We start from the raw sequence: 17,206 nt of genomic DNA, 5'->3' as shown, positions 1-17,206 counted from the left end.
ACAGTGACTCCTGTTGTAGTCTTAACAAATTGACACTCTTGTTTATGGCCTCAGTAATCACCCTAGGCTCTAGTCATGAGCTGCTATTTTTCTGTTTGTCTCTTGAGTTGTTTTCCTGCACTCACATGGAGGGCATGCAATTCTGCTTCCATGGTTTACATGGTTCACAATCAAACATGCTTTAATCCTGACCGCTGTCTCTGCCAATGTCTAGACAATTATTTTTATCTTTCTGTTGGGCATTTTCCCTTGGATAAGACCAGTGACTTATTACATGTTACATTTCTGAAGAAACAAATAAGAAAGGAGCATATTAGTTGAATGACAAACCAAGTTCATGACATATTGACTCTAAAGAACCATAGCAAACTTTCCAATCCAAGAGCTCTTGTGGCTATTTTTTTTTTTAACAAATGTTTCAGTTATGTAAGCACTTGAGAAACACTGAAAAACATGCATTAAAGTCACATTTTCTTAAAATGATGAACAATGGAATAATCACTTATGTTTTGTTTTGTTTTGTTTTGTTTTGTTTTGTTTTGTTTTCAGGCATAATCTAAAGCAGAGTGCCAGCGCCGTGGCTCAATAGGCTAATCCTCCGCCTAGTGGTGCCGGCACACCGGGTTCTAGTCCCGGTCAGGTCGCCGGATTCTGTCCCGGTTGCCCCTCTTCCAGGCCAGCTCTCTACTGTGGCCAGGGAGTGCAGTGGAGGATGGCCCAAGTGCTTGGGTCCTGCACCCCATGGGAGACCAGGAAAAGCACCTGGCTCCTGGCTTCAGATCAGCGCGGTGCACCAGCCACAGCGCGCCGGCCGCGGTGGCCATTGGAGGGTGAACCATTGGCAATGGAAGACCTTTCTCTCTCTCTGTCTCTCTCTCTCTCTCACTGTCCACTCTGCCTGTAAAAAAAAAAAATAAAGCAGAGAAGTAGATATATTTGAGAACAAACAACAATAAAATTTAACATGAAATTCCTTTCAAAATAAAAACAGAAATTTCAAAGTGAGTACACTAAAGTCTTCTATTGTATACTAAGTGTGTTTCTATAATCCCCCATCAGAGAGCTTATGGTAAGTGCTCCTGTTTGATCTGAAGCTCTCAAGTCAAAATCTTTAAACCCCATCCACTCACCATACACACCTGTTTTTCCTGCTCCTCTTAGAGTATTAGTTGATGGCATCATAAAAATAATGTATGCATAGTCTTTGAAAAACTGAATGTCAATAAGTAAAAAATTAACATTTTCTTATTCTCTATGCCTACCCACCTTCTTGAGACCCACACCATAATAGGATTATTTGTTTTTTATTCTCATTGTTGTTAAAATAATACTAGATAAGGATGTTATTACCTATTTCTTGATTTCTATGTTGACTCTTCGCTATAAAAGTATGGAGGACTGTGGAAACCCCCAGATTTATATTTGGTTGGGCAGGTGTGTGGGTCACCTGAGGACCTTCTTTGTGGCTGATGTCTGAATTGGAGCAGTCTGGTGGGCCTGAGCCTTAACTTGTGGGGTCTGTTCTAACAGTTAGTGTTGGAACTGAATTTTACAACACCTAGTTGGTGTGGGAGAAAAGAATCTCAATCATGCAGAGCTGAGAGGCAGGCTGAGATCTTCTCTTATTATTCTTGGGAACTAACACATTAGTAGCCCAGACTTTTCCCAGAAGCATGTATTCATTAATTTTTTTCAGAGAGCAAAGCTCATCCTATTTGGTGTCTGTGATATGCAGAATAGTGGTCTCCCAAAGATACCTGTTTCCTAATCCTGGACCTTGTGAGAAGATTATGTGGCATGAGACAATGTGGATATTAAGGATGCAGAAGGAATAGAGGTTGCTAATCTGCTGACCTTGAGATAAAGAGGAAAGTCATTATAAGAGATTTGAGGCTACTACATTATTGACTTTGAAGATGGAAGAAGGTACCAGGGTCACAAAATGTGGCCCCTGCAAACTGGGAAGGAGTAGCCTCTGCAAGGAATGCATTTTTATTGACACTTTGACTTTAGCTCACTGACACCCAGTTCAGATTTCTGATCGCCAGATCTGTAAAAGAATATTTTGTTTAAGATTTTATTTATTTATTGGAAAAGTAGAGTTACAGACAGAAGGAAAGACAGAGAGGTCTTCCATCTGCTGGTTCACTCCCCAAATGGTCACAATGGCTAGAACTGGGATGATCTAAAGCCGGGATCCAGGAGCTTCTTTCAGGTCTCCTGTGGGGAGCAACTGGGACTAGACTGTTACTCGAATTAAGACTTATTCTATGCATCTGCTCTCCCACAATATGGCGCTGGGAGAGGAGGAAACAGCTTCTACACAGCTGCCTCCAGTTCAACCAATAAACAGCAGGACCTGCTCCTGATTGGAGGAGAGCAGTGTACTCGGCGTGTGGGTAGCAGAGTTGGGATTGGTGGAAGAGGACTATAAAGGAGGAGAGAGACAACATGCACCAGGAACATCTATCTGAAGGAATACCTGAGCAGCCCCCGAGAGAGCCGGCCGGAGGTGTGCCGCTCCCCCGCGGAAGTAGGGAAAGTGGCAGGGGGAACCGCCCTTCCACGGAGGTGGAAGGGACGGTAGCCAACCCGGGAAGAACCAGAAACAAACCCGGGGAGGGCCGAGCAGACGAAAGAACAGCGCAGGGTCCTGTGTCATTCCTCCACGAAGAGGGGGAGCGACAGTCTCCTACATGCGTGCAGGGACCCAAACACTTGGGCCATCTTCTGCTTTCCTAGGCCATTAGCAGAGAGCTGGTTCAGAAGAGGAGAAGCTGGAACTCAAACCAGTGCCCTTATAGGATGCTGGTACTGCAGGCAGAAGCTTAGCCTACTTGGCCACAGTGCCAGCCTCAAGAATAACTTTTGTAATGTCAAGTCACCAAGAGGGTAAAATGCTTCCACAGATGCAGCATAGAATGCCCACATCCCACATCTGAGTACTTGGGTTCAAGTCATGGCTCTGCCTCTATTTTCAGCTCTCTGATATGCATACCCTAGGATATCACAGTGATGATTCAAGTACTTGGGTCCCTACTACCTATGTGGAAGACCCAGATTGAATTCTTGGTCCTCTGCTTGGCTTGGCTCAGCCAATGCTATTGTGGGCACTTAGGGAGAGAATCAGTGGGATGAAGATCTCTCTTTGTCTCTGACTCTTTTTTTTTTTAAAGATTTATTTATTTGAGAGAGTTACGAACAGAAGGAGAGATAGAGAGGTCTTCTATCTGCTGGTTCGCTCCCCAAATGGCTACACTGGCAAGAGCTGGGCTGATCCAAAGCCAGCAGCTTCATCCAGGTCTTGTGTGTGGGTGTGAGGGCCAATGCACTTGGACCATCTTCCACTGCTTTCTCAGGCCATTAGCAGAGAGATGAATCAGAAGCAGAGCAGCTGGGACTTTAACCAGTGCATATAGGGAATGCCAGCACTGCAGGCAGAGGCTTAACATACTGCCACACAGTGCCAGCTCCTCTGCTGCATCTCTAGCCCTGATTTCTCTGTCTTTTCTGACCTCTTAAAGTTCAAGGACCTCAGGGTTGAGATACAGGCACTTTTCCACCTTTCTTTCCTTATATTCACCCTACTTGTTCTCATGCATGCCTTTTTTGTTGTTTTTTAAGATTCATTTATTTCGAAGAGTTAGAGGGAGAGAGATCTAACATCCACTGGTTTTCTCCCTAGCTGGCACAATGGCCAGTGCTGGGCCTGGCCAAATTCAGGAGTCAGGAGTTTCTCTTCCAGGTCTCCCATGTGGGTGGCAGGGGCACAAGCACTTGGGCCATTTTCTGCTACTTTTCCCAGGCCAATAGAAGGGAGCTGGATTGGAAGTGGAGCAGCCAGGTTATGAACCCGTGTCCATATGGGCTGGTGGTGTCTCAGGCAGTGGCTTTTCCTGCTAAACCACATGCCTCGGTTTTAAGTGTGATCTTTGTACTAGTAACTTCAGAAAATTTCTCTTAAGCTGAGACACCATATGTACATTTAAAGAATTGTATATCCAACTGCCTATGTGATATCCCCCTGTATGTTTCACATCTGTCTCAAATTGAAATTTCTTCTAAAAAATTTTAAAATTTATTTATTTGAAGGGAACAGATTTCATGTATTCAAAATATACAGTTTTAAGGACATAATGATACTTCTCACCCTCCCTCTCTTCCTTGTTCCCATCCTTCCTTCTTCCTAATTTTTCTTTTAATTTTTGTGATGATGTTCTTTTAATATATACCCACAACTTAATCCTCCACTAAATTAAGAATTCAAGAAATAGCAAGTACAGGAAAACCATTGTTCTTTAGGAATGTAAAAGGGATGCTAAACCATAATCAAATCTCAAGATGTCAATTTCACTCATTTATTACTTTTTTTTTTGGTACTCTATATATTGGTTACCACAAATCAGAGAAAACATATTTGTCTTTTGGGGACTGGCTAATTTCACTAAGTATAGTGGTCTCCAGTTGCATCCATTTTGTTGCCAAAGACAGGATTTTATTTTTTATGACTGAGTAGTATTCTATCATACCACATTTTCTTTATCTAGTCATCAGCTGATGGACATCTGGGTTGATTCCATATCTTAGCTAGTGTAAATTGGGCTGCTATAAACATGAGGGCTCTTTCATATGCTTATTTCATTTCCTTTGGGAATATTCCCAGGAGTGGAATGGCTAGGTCATTTGGTAGATCTATGTTTAGATTTCTGAGAAATCTTCATACTGTTTTCTGTAATGGTTGTGCTAGTTTACATTCCCACCAATAGTGTATTAGGATGCCTTTTGGGGCAGGCATTTTGCCTAATAGTTATGACTGTGGTTGGGATGCCCACATCGCATATCAGTGTGCTTGGGTTTGAGTCCTGTCTCCACTCCCAATTCCAGCATACTGTTAATGTAGACCCTGGGAGGCAGCAGGTGATGGTTCAAGTACTTGGAGCCATGCTACCCATTTGCAGGACCTGGACTGAATTCCTGACCGAAATTTTCACCTAGACCATTCCCATCTGTTATGGGCATTTGAAGAGTAAATCAGAAAAATGGGTGCTCTGGCTGTTGTCTATCCCTCTGCCTGTCAAATAGTAAAGAAAAACAGTCAAATTCATGATTTTCCCTTGAATCTTGTAATTCTCACCTCAGTCATCTATAGCCACAGTATTGCTGCACACCAAACTACCCCTGAACGTAGTACTATTACACATTTATTCTGACGTGAACAGATCTGGATTGGGTGGGATTGTTCTGCCTCCAGCTTCAGGCCAAATAGTCTAACCTGCCTGTCCTCCCAGAGAATTTCTCATCCCAGGAAATGGATTTGCCAGGGATCTGGTTATGCAAGCCAGAATGATATTAACCTTCACTTTTTCCTGTTTCTTCACCCTGGTATCCATTCTATTAATCAGTCCTTCCTTCCATGTTTTGCCTCTGAAGGATACCTCAAATCTGTCTACTTTCTTCTCTCTCTTTCTTTACACTTCCTCCACTTATATTTGCAATCTTCATTTACTCAATGTTCATTAATCAAGCTACTGCGTGTCACATCTGGTATTTTTCTCATGGACCCTACATGAGGCTCCGCCTTTATTCTCCATCAGAAGTTAGAACTGTCATGCATGCTGCATCTCTTATTCAAAGACCCAGAAAATGCCAGTGAACGAGACAGACACAGACAACTCTTTGACCTCCTGGAACTTATAATCCAAGGAGGGGCACAAACATTTTATTTAGTTTTCCTGACTTTATTTTTATTCTACTTCAATGAAGTCAAATAAACCAATAGGTGATTCTCCTCTCTTGTTTAGAACTTTTAATAGCTTTGCATTGTAGATACACTAAATCCAGATTCCTTATTATGTCCTATCAAGCCCTTATAGCCTCTCCTTGTAACCAGAACAAATACATTTTTCTTTTCCTTTTCATATTCTGATAACTACTGAGCCTTTGACTAACTAGAGTGCTCAGTCAGATAAATAATGCTTACTTGTGAATTGCAGAAACTAGCCTATAGAAAACAGCAGAGGTTGCAAAGTAATCTGGCCTTCTTTGGTCAGAATGAATGTTGGCTTGAATTTATTGTAACAGAAGGCAAGGAGGATCAAATAAATAACGGTACAATAAGCATGGGCTCTAGGCTGAGTGGGTTTTGTCCTGATTAATGAAATACCAGAATCTCGTAACGCTGTTTTACTCATTCAGATCTCTCAAGTAACACTTGTAGCTGCTTAGTTGTTCAGAACATCCTGTTATTCCCTCGTGATAAGGTTCAAGCCATCAAGGAAGTTTCTCAAGGAATTGTGCTGATGTCTGAGATGCCCTGTTGTCAGACCTGCTACTGGCTTCAGCACCCGACTGTACTCGAGTACCCTTTGTACTCAAGTGTCCCAGACTGATCTCACTGAGCAGGATGGTAGTTTTTGACTCCCAATAACTGCTGTTGTCCTCATCTACAGGTAGAGTAAGCATTATCTGTCTCTTATCCTCAAACCTTGTCCTCATTATTCTGATTCAACACCATTGACAAAGTCTGGTTTCGGTAGCATCCTTCAGATACTCCCACCTTCATTTCAGTCTCTTTCTATTCCACATTCTGAGCTCCATTCACAGGAAGCTCCTTAACTTTCAAGTTTGTAGAAGACACCAGCCTCCTTTCCAGCTTAGAGACTAGCACATTCTGGTTTCCTGTCTACAATACTGTGTTCCTTGACCTTTATGGTATGTTTCAAATTTTCGCTCAAAACCCACTTTCTTAGTAGCTTTTCTAATGATGTTAACCAAGCCTTAGACAACTTATCTTTCTTGGAGTACTTTGTTCACCGCCCTTCAGTTGACTTTCAATGTGTGCACTCGTGTGTGTGTGTATGTATATGCATCTATTTACTTGTTTAATTAGTGTGTCTCTTCCAACTAGGTTATATGTAGGATTCATGCTTTTCTTTAATTCTTTTTATACTTTTTATAGTTCCTAGTGCAATATCAGGCATACAATGCACACCTGACAAATGCTTGTAGAATAAGTATATTCATATTCATTCATATTGTATTTAAGACATTGGTGGAAAGTCTAATGGGGAGATGTGAATATCATGGCCTAAAGTCCCAGTGATGTCTTCTTGGCATTCCTCAAACCACAAAATGTGGACTCACTGCTTGGCCTCATTAGAAGAAATTACTTAGTAATTAGGTAAACCTAGGACAGGTCAGGATGAGTGATTTACTTAATGCAGGAAAATCACTGTGCAATTGTATGAGGGCCAGTTTCACACTCAGGTCTGTCCACTGGAGGCCAGGTCTTCACTTTCAGTTCTCAATATAGGCCCCACAGGGGCAACTCAACTTTCCAACCCCATTGTGACCCACTCAACCAAGGGGGAGCTGGAAAGGGGGAGGCAGGCCAAGTCTGAGAGTTTCCAGGCCACTTTACATTTATGGTTTGGCTCAGGGTTCCTGCCTCCCCTACTCTTGCCCCTTGGGCTGCTGACCTACACAAAGTGCTCAATCTTTTCTTCTACTCAGAATGAACTAGTGACTTTTTGTTGTATTTTTCCATTTGGGGTCTTTGAAATCTGCAATGCTTTGCTTTTGTGGGTTTAGCATGACCTTTAATGTTCTCTTGGCAGATTTCTGTTATTGGAGGGGAAGGGATTTTTGATTTGTTAGAGAGAATGGAGTCTAAGCTTTGGACTTCAGACCCTTAAGCTTTCCGTTAAAAACAGAGAGATGACTAATAACTATTTAGTGTGTAATGATGGCTTAGCAGTATTTACCACTGATTTAGGCTCTCTGGCTCCATTACCTAGGATGTTTTCCTGACTTAAACATTTCTCAGTTCTTCAGCCAGCAGCTGTCCAAATTTTTTTAAGTCCCCAAACATCCAGAAATTATGATTTCACATTTCTAATAGGCTTTTTTCACTGTTCATCAAAAAGGCCTCCTGTGCCCTGCAGCGTGTATCCCCAAGTGAATTTAATACAAATCACAAGTAGAGAATACAAACAAAGGATAATGCCCAGATATTTCCTCATAGGATCCACACCCAACACTGCTAGCCCTGATTTCTGGCTGCATCTGAAACAGGTTGGTAAGGGTAATCCAGGAAAACAACACAAAAAACAGCAGCCCTTGGTGGGGTAGGAATGTATGATTCAGCCTCCTTCAAATTTATCAGCATCTTGAGTCTCCTACCTGGTAGGAGTAGAGAAAGCCATTGTAAGAACTCAAGGTAATTATTCCCTTATGGCAGTATTTCAAAGTAATGCCGTAGCATGGCAATCATTCATTAATTGAGACATTTGAGAAATATGAATTGGTTTGAGGGTGTAAAGACAACAGAGGCACAGTCACTGGCCTTAGTGGCACATGTATATTTGGTTTATATTTATAGTAAGGAAAGACAGCCAGGAGTGCAGAAAGCACTCATGGTGTAGGACTTTGGGTTTGCAATAATAATAATAACAACAATAAGCAATTTTCTAATCTCTATTGTTAGCAGAGGAGTTTCCATGGGATAAACACTATGTTAAGTGTTAATGGCTTTATGTGTACTTACTTAATTATCTTTAAAAATAGAAGGGATAGGTATTTTTAGAATCTCTACAACACAGAAAACTGAAGCTCAGAAGAATTTTTCAGTTACCTGGGGTCACAAAGCCCCATGTTGGTAGATTCTAACTTTGATCTTTCTTGCCCTTCCTGTGATCATATGCTGTTAGTCACATAGTAATAAAATTTTCGGGGGCGGGGGAGGGGTAGGTAGAAGTTGGGATTTTCAATGGACTTTATAACATTACCACTCTATGAATGTGATATACACAATGTAGGACTGTTGGTGGAGACTCTCAGAGATATTTGTTCTAGGATCAGGCCTATTGGCTATATAGTATGGAAGTTAGTGGTCTTAGCTTGGAGCTATCAGATTACGATTTTGGTCCTAATTCTGCCTCTTAATGGCTGCAAGATCTTGGTTTCTTCTTTCTTAAAATGAAAATTATCATAACAAATTTCACTGCTTTTGAGCACTGGGAAAAAGAAGCAATAAACAGAACATGTTTCATAAGCTATACTGAGCTTTGCAGTTGTAAGGAAATATCATTATTCCATTCAAATCAGACACTGTTTAATGTGCCTCTAGTTCAATGAACTAAAAAAAGAAAAATAAAGGAAAAACCACTGTTGTCCATCGACTTTTCTGAGCTGAGCAGTGAGCACAGAATTTTTTTTAAAATTTAATCATGGAGGGGCCAGAGCTGTGGCAAAGTGGGTACAACCACCACCTGCAGTGCTGGCATCCCATATGGGCACCAGTTCAAGTACTGGCTGCTCCACTTCTGATCTAGCTCTCTTCTATAGCCTGAGAAAGCAGTAGAAGATGACCCAAGTTCTTGGGCCCCTGCACCCATATAGAAGACCCAGAAGAAGCTCCTGGCTCCTGGCTTCTGATCAGCACAGCCCCAGCCATTGTGGCCATGTGGGGAGTGAACCAGCAGATGGAAGACCTCTCTCTCCCTGCCTCTGCCTCTCTGTAACTCTGCATTTCAAATAAATAAGTCTTTTAAAAGCTTTAATCCTGGAAATGAATACTTTAAGGTACATATTATTGCACCCATTTTACAGAAGCATGCAATGTTGTAGAAGCCAAGTGACTAGGTTTGGGAATGAGGGAGTAGGTAAGTTGGAATTCAAACTCAGGGCAGTCCGATTTCACAGTTGTCTTTTTTTCTTTTTAAAGACTTTTATTTATTTATTTGAGAGAGAGAGTTACAGAGAGAGGGGAGAGACAGAAAAAAGTCTTCCATCCGCTGGTTCACTCCCCAAATGGACACAATGGCTGGAGCTAGGCCTATCTGAAGCCAGAAGCCAGGAACTTCCTTTGGGTGCAGGGAGCAAAACATTTGGGCCGTCTTCCACTGCTTTCTCATGCCACAGCAGAGAGCTAGATCAGAAGAGGAACAGCTAGAACACAAACCAACGCCCATATGGGATGCCGGCACCACAGAGACTTAGCCTACTATGCCACAGTGCCAGTCCCCCTTTTTTTATATGCTGCTTTTCCAGGACAGATTAAATTAAAAATATAAACAAATGACAAAATGGAAACTGTATTGGAGATCATCTAATCTGTCAAAGATACCTGCTGATGTTCCAAAAAACGAATGAAATCTGAAAGCTTGTATTCAGTGATACAAGTCAAAAATCTCTTGTGTTCAAGTAGTAGAAACCCAGTAGAAGCTGGTTTCAACAGAAAAGGGCCTTCATTTGCCTTCCATAAATGACAAAGGAGTTTCAAGCATAGAAGAATCATAGACTTAAGTTCATATCATCAGGATATATTCTCTTCATCTCTAAACTCTGCTTGTATTTGTTTTGGCTTGCTCTCCTCCATATAATGCCTCATAACAGCTCCAGGCCTACATCATCCCACAGATAGTTCCAGGAGAAATCTACCTCCAACCTTTACCTAATTCTGACCAGCTTCATGTGGGTTGTGTATCATCATTAAGGCAATGAGTGTATTTGAGAAATGGACCATGTAGTTTGTTGAGGCTTGGCTTTCAAGTGCAATACAAAAGTATGAGTACCAAGTACATGGGAGAAATTGTCCCCAAAGGGAAATTTCAACTTCCATTTCTCAAATAATGAGGTGTGAATGGTGAACAAGGAAAAACAGCCGATGTCTCCTATAAAGATCCAAGCCGATTTGAAGAAGTCATCAAGTTGCTTCCTTGCTTGGCCTCTATTTTGAAATTTTCCCCTTGGCATCTCGGAAGTAGACTTCTTGCTCCTGTTTTGGGATAATCCCACTTGATGCCTCCACACTCACACACAGTGGGGGGTTGGTGTACCAAGCGTAAGATCCTTCACAGATAGTTTAGTGGGAAAACACAGCAGATATGTGCAAGGCTATGATACATTTTATACTTGCATTGGTGGAAATGGCTGTCACACACTTAGGTGATACAGAAGTTGAAGGAGAATGAGGATTCCTTTTGCTCGGACTATCTCTGTATATCTTCAGAAAGAAGCACTGATCCCATTTTCTCTCTTGGAGTTCCTCCTTAATATGAACTCTAGAGTTGTTTCCCGAAGGACCCCTGTAGAGAAATCAAGCTCAGATCTCTTTTTAGATTTCCAACCAAACTAAGACCAAGCACACTCATGCAGATTTTGTAGCATAGCACAACTAGTGATAGTAGAACTGAGTCCAGAACCACAAACTCTTGACATGACACCTGCTGAAGAATGGCTGGGTCATGCAGGGCCTCTGAAGTACATGGTCTATGAATAAGTGAGGGCCTGGCATCCAGCAAGGATGGTAATGTCTACTGAGGACTCCCATGTTCTTTCTTGGCCTTGAACTTTCCCATAAACACTTCAGTGCTGGAGAAATGGTTACAGATCCAGACCTCAATGTTTGTGCTCCTGTTCTGCCTTAGATTAAGTTAAATATTGTTTGTAGATAATACAGATAAATCGGCTCAACCATGAGCCTGCCTGGATGGCTAAAAGGATGCTGTTTATTTCTCTAAGGAGGTTTCTCATCTGGGTAAGAGGGCTGTTGGACTATTGCCTCATTTCACACACAGCCTTCCTATTTATTTCAGGGTTTGACTTCAGAGAATGCACTTAACTGGTCTGCCTGGTTGTCATCTGTCATGCTTCTATTGGACTCAAACACCCGCAGTGTCAATGAACTTGTCATCTCCCTCCTTCCTAAATCCCCCAGTGCCAAGGACAGTGCCAGCAGTCTGTGGATACTCCATCAGTTGAAAGTGAATTCAGTATATGAAAGAATGATTGATTAATTAGAATATTAGAAGAGGTTCTCAGGCTTCAAGTGTATGAAAGTGTAATAGATGAGTGACAGGGAACAGTTAGTCTCTGTGTCCATTCCAGGCAAAGAAAACAATGAAAAGAGTTACATAAAGCTATTGGAATGCAGATGAGCCATTAGGAAGGTTGAACTGGAAATGATTGTAAAACTCATAGAAATATATTTGGCTATAATAAGGGTATTAGATTTAAGAATCTGCTCTATGATTAGTGTGTGATAGTGTGAAAAACCATTGACCATTTTACCTTCGCTATAGAGTCTTGAGAATAGCTGAACCCTTCACATTGTTGTGAGACTGAAAATTAAGTAATATATGAAGATCCCAGCACAAAGTTTATATGTAATAGTTGTTTCACATGGTAGCTCTAATATTTCTCTCTCCTTTTTCACCATAACATTTAACTCTGTTCTCATTCAAATAAGTAAACTTATAATATCAGAACAACTTTGCCACAAGCGTCTCGGGGAGTCTGGCCAGCAGACTCAACCCAGGGCCCACGACGATGGTTTCTCGGGCGAAAAAAGAACGAATGGCGTTTATCGGTCTTCAGTAGACTTTTTATTAGAGAAAGTAGACGTGACAGAGGTAGAAAGGAAGGAGGAAAGGAGAGGAGAGAGAGCTTCCTCCTTACACCCACAACTTATATACAAAATGTGACCGATCAGAAGCAAGCTAGAGTCTATGCATCAGGCACACCAATCTGGTCTCTGTTCATGTGAAGGCCACGCGTCCTTCGGCCAATCAGGTGAGGTGTCACGCAGCAGGCAGGCAGGCAGGCAGACTCACTGCGGAGGGTCCTGGCACCATCTTGTTGTTTACTGCGACCTCGATCCCTCCTCCTCCGGAGAGCCCCGCCCGTTGGAAAGCCCCCGGTCAAAACCGAAAGTAAAAACCTCCGCCTAGCAATGCCACCGAGGACTATTCCCCGACACAACTTGTGGAGGCTTGGCTGCAAGGCCATAAAAGATGGGAGGGAGAAGATGATAAGGTTGGGAAGATACTAAGAAAGTTAAGGTTACAGAATTTCATGTGTTAATTTATGTGGCAATTAAAGGAGAAGAAAATGCAGTGCACTTCCTAGAGATGGGATGCACTGGGAAGAGGAATGACTTGTGACATAATCCAGGTGCACTGACAAAGCGATAATCATAAAGTCAAATCCAGGAGCTGCCTTCCCATGTGTGGGATCAAACCTCTTTAGGGTCACTTCTGTATACTGAATAACCTAAACTGGTTGTGAGAAGGACTTTTTCCTTCCCCTTGAAAAAAAGCTCAATTGTATTGATTTCCACGCCTGGCTGTGCTTCAGAATCACCTGAAATTCTGCTTCCTCAATACAATATTCAATATTCAATATATCTCTGCCCCCAGAGATTTTCATGCAGTGGTCTGGGATGACATATCAGAATATGCCTTGATAAGTAGGCTCTGAGGTGATGGGATTGCACAGATGGGACTGAGGACTTAAGATGAAGGAAATATCTCAGTTCATCACCAATGTTCTGTCAAAAATCCAAGACATGCTTTCCAACCTGTGAACTAAGAGGCACTGAAGGGCACTCAGAGTTTCCCATGATTTGTGCCTGTCCTTGCACCTGTCCTTTTGATTACTGAGTTGCTGGGTCGAACAACTTTCCATTTTCTTCAGTACCCAGTCTCAAGGTCTGGATTTCCTCAGTTCTTCTGAATTGCCACAGTACTTGTGTGGAAAATTAAAGGAGCTTGCCCAGTAATCATTTCCTGTAGGGCTGACACAGAATCAATCAGCAGCATCTCTTTTGCTCATCCCAGAACCTGAGAGGAAGTAAACACTCATGCTTATGCTCTTATTAAAACAAGAAATCTAAGCTGGAGTTCTCCATTTACCCAGTGTCCCATGTTTCCACAGCTGTAGTGCTAACCTATAAACCCATTCTCACTACTCACACCACCCTAGAGCATTCTGACTGTGTCTTCGTGGTAGATAATGAGGTCATCTATGATATCTGTCATATAAACCTTGATATTGGACACCCAAATAACACTAACCAGAATAGGTTGATAGATCAAATTGTGTCCTCTATCATTGCTTCCTTCGATTTGATTGAGCCCTGAATGTTGATCTGACAGAATTTGAGAACAACCTGGTACTCTATGCCCTCATCCACTTCTCTCTGGCCATCTCTGCCAAGAAAGCCTACCATGAACATAAACCAGGGACCATAAATGCTTCCTTAGAGCAATATCTAGGTGAAATGTGACCCTTCCCATGGTAAATACATGGTTTGCTGCCTGTTGTACCATAGTGATGTGGTCCTCAAATATATGCCATTGCTACCATCAGGATCATACGTACCATTCAATGTGTAGATTACTGTCCCACTGGCTCCAAGATTGGCATTAAATACATGGTAGAGACCTGGCCACGGTCCAGTGAGCTGTGTGCATGCTGAGAAACACCACAGCCATTGCCGAAGTGACCACAAATTTGACCTGATGCATGCAACCTTGCCTTTGTTCACTGGTACATGGTTGAGGGGATGCAGGAAGAGTTTTCTGAGACTTGTAAGGTCATGAATTCCCTAGAGGCTTATGAGGAGGTTGATATGGAATCTGTTGGAGGAGAGGATAAGGAAGAAGGGAGAATATTAGTGCATACTAGAAATGTCACAAAGGAACTACTTTTACAGGGAAGTTTTTCTTTTTTAATCATTGGAAACTTGGGGTCTGATTAATTTATATGTATGCTTTCATATGCAATTACTGATTTATTCTTTAAAACATGAATGCTCAGTCACACATCCAAGCTATTCATTTCTCTGATGGATTTTGAATCAAGTATTCCTTGTCTTAAATGGAAAAAAGAAACGCTTAAAATTTCTCTTCTCCCCACAAGGACTGATGATCATACTGAACCTCACAGAGTTCAGTACCATATTCAGTTAATTAAACACTAAATAGAGCCCTTATTTACATCTGGATTCTCTTCTATTCCCTTCACATGAATCTTCTTAACATACCATCTGCCTGCTTCTTGTACTACAGTAGAAGATTTTTGAGGGCAGAAGATTTATATGTTGAATGATATCTTTTTATATCAAGCACAGTAATTTGCAATAGATTTTTATCAAATGTATCCTGAATAAAGAAGTAGAGCATTTTCTTTTCTTAACAGCCTAACAGGTTGTTTTACAAATTAGAATGAAATTTCTAAGAGCACATGGATGAGCTCATACCTGTCTTGGCTTTCCCAGCGTGTGTACTTAGAGAAAATATACAATTAACATCCAGTGCTTACAAAATGCTGGTGAAATGGATAGAAGCACCTGGTTGACTTTTCTGCTTAGAAGTCATCAAAGATTGCAACTTTAAAAGTCAGCTGCATTCCAAAGGCTGCAACATATTTAATAATTGCTGTATCCTCAGTCTGCTCAACAAGTCATGATTTCCCCACTGGCCTCAGAGTACACGCCTGCTAACTGCAAGGGAAATGGTGGGCAGGATTTCAGGCTGCAGCTTGCTCTCTGCCAAGAAATTGCATGCAGCTGATGATTTGGGCTTAACTAAAGCCCATACCATCTTGGGTGGCACCTTTGCAGGTGCAGACTTTGAGTTACAACTTTCATAGACATACCGATCCCAACTTATACAAATGTTGCTTGTGAAAAATGATTCAATATTAAGCAAACAGGTATTCCTCAGTTACAGATTTTTTTTTCTCAAAATGTAGTTCTACTAGTCATTGCAAAGCAGTTTCCTCAGTAAAGTGTGACTTTCAAAATATTTACTCAGGTCTTGGTGACTTTATAAGATTAACCTGGCCCCTCAGATTCCTTTAGGCAGGCTCAGCCCTTCATACTAGCTTTTCTGGTCCATAGAGGCAAATGGCTTTGTCCTAGTCCAGGTAGAATCACTCATCCCATATCTTAGAACCTACAAACTATGATTTATGAGCAGTCAAGTGAGCACAACATTTCTCAAAATGATAAGATTATTATAATTAGCATTTTGATAGAATATCTAATATTAAACATGTATTTCAAAGTAAATATTGAGTATGCATTTTGGAATCATATTCTTTAGGTTTGAATCCTCAGTCTGCCATCTATTAACTCAGTGTTTCTCAGCCTCAACACTACTGACATTTTGGGCCATATAGTTATTTGTGGTAGGGGAGGGAGGTCTGTTGTATACTTTACAGGACATTTCAGACATCTCTGTCTTCTGTCTTCTACATACTACACCTGACTATTTAAGACAACTATAAATGCCCCTAGACTCTGTCAAGTTTCTTCTTTTGGAGTAAGCATGAGGTGGGATAAGAAATAGGTGATTGCCATAGTTTTTTCTTGCTAACACTAGTAAAGCAAGAATAAAGAGTTTAAGTTCTTTTCCTTAAATTTATCTAGGAAGTTGGAATCATAGTCAGAACTGGATCTAGATATTCTAGGGTGTTGAGTCACATCACTTACCTACATACCAGTCCCTGAGGTACCTTTATAATTTTTAATCATAGTATTCAGATAAGTAATTACTATTTAAAGCCTTAGTCTGAATATAATTTATGATTGCTTAAAATTATTGAATTTCTAATAATTTTAATTTGACTTTTCCATTAAATAGAGCCCATTCACAAACTGGCCAAGTTATCTCATTGGAAAGCCATCCATGGCCCAAGTAGAATGGCTGAATGAGATCTAAGCATGACTCTCACAAGGTGTATACTTCTGAAATTACAAGAAGTCTTAGGTATGTGTGTACTTTTACTAGGTTCCAAAATATTAATGTAGTATGCAAAGGGCTTTATCACCCACTTTTCTGTTTTCCACAGATTCACAGTAAAGAATCACTGTTCTGACCTGTTAAATTAGAATGAATAGCCAGCATGCTTTCAGAACTCTGCCATTAAGCATTAAAGTGAAGATACATCTTCTTTGGACTTCGACTTTTCCATCTGTGAATAGGGTGATTGAAGTAGTGATCTCTAAACCACATCATTCTTGCTTTCTATAGTTTAAAAGTTTATCACCCAAAAATATTACTTTATTAAGACTATATTATTAATGTCCCCAATTAATATGAGCCTAAATCTTCTCATTGTTTTTCAGTATTCTCACTTTCATCATCATAATAAGATTTTTTTTTTCTTTTAGATTTTGTTAGGAACAGAAAAATGCACACTTAAATTCTAGGTTGATGAACTGCTCTGCTATGATGGGACAGATAATTTAAGTGGATAGGACTTCAAAACCTTATAAAAAGAGTTGTCTGGTTTTATGCAGTAGATTTATGGACTGTTGGATATTAGTTTTGATTTTCAGCAGGAAATAAAGCAGTGGAGTTGATGTGACCGTCTGTCTCTGTTTCTTTTGTCCCAAAACACCTCTCTGAAGTTACCC

The 17,206-nt window shown here is 41.0% G+C and overlaps 1 protein-coding gene across 1 annotated transcript in view; it reads left to right on the top strand.

Moving 5' to 3' along the window:
- Positions 1-16,887, top strand: part of RAB28 (RAB28, member RAS oncogene family) — a 555,178-nt gene extending 538,291 nt beyond the window's left edge. Inside the window, exons 8-9 of the transcript XR_007912998.2 lie at positions 16,431-16,556; positions 16,639-16,887. The gene's annotated coding sequence lies outside the window, so the exon portion shown is untranslated. The remainder of the gene's footprint in view (positions 1-16,430; positions 16,557-16,638) is intronic.
- Positions 16,888-17,206: the final 319 nt, after the last annotated feature.

Source organism: Oryctolagus cuniculus, chromosome 2 (genome assembly GCF_964237555.1).
Source record: "Oryctolagus cuniculus chromosome 2, mOryCun1.1, whole genome shotgun sequence".
Classification (NCBI taxonomy): domain Eukaryota; kingdom Metazoa; phylum Chordata; class Mammalia; order Lagomorpha; family Leporidae; genus Oryctolagus; species Oryctolagus cuniculus.
This window is presented reverse-complemented; position numbering and strand designations above follow the sequence as displayed.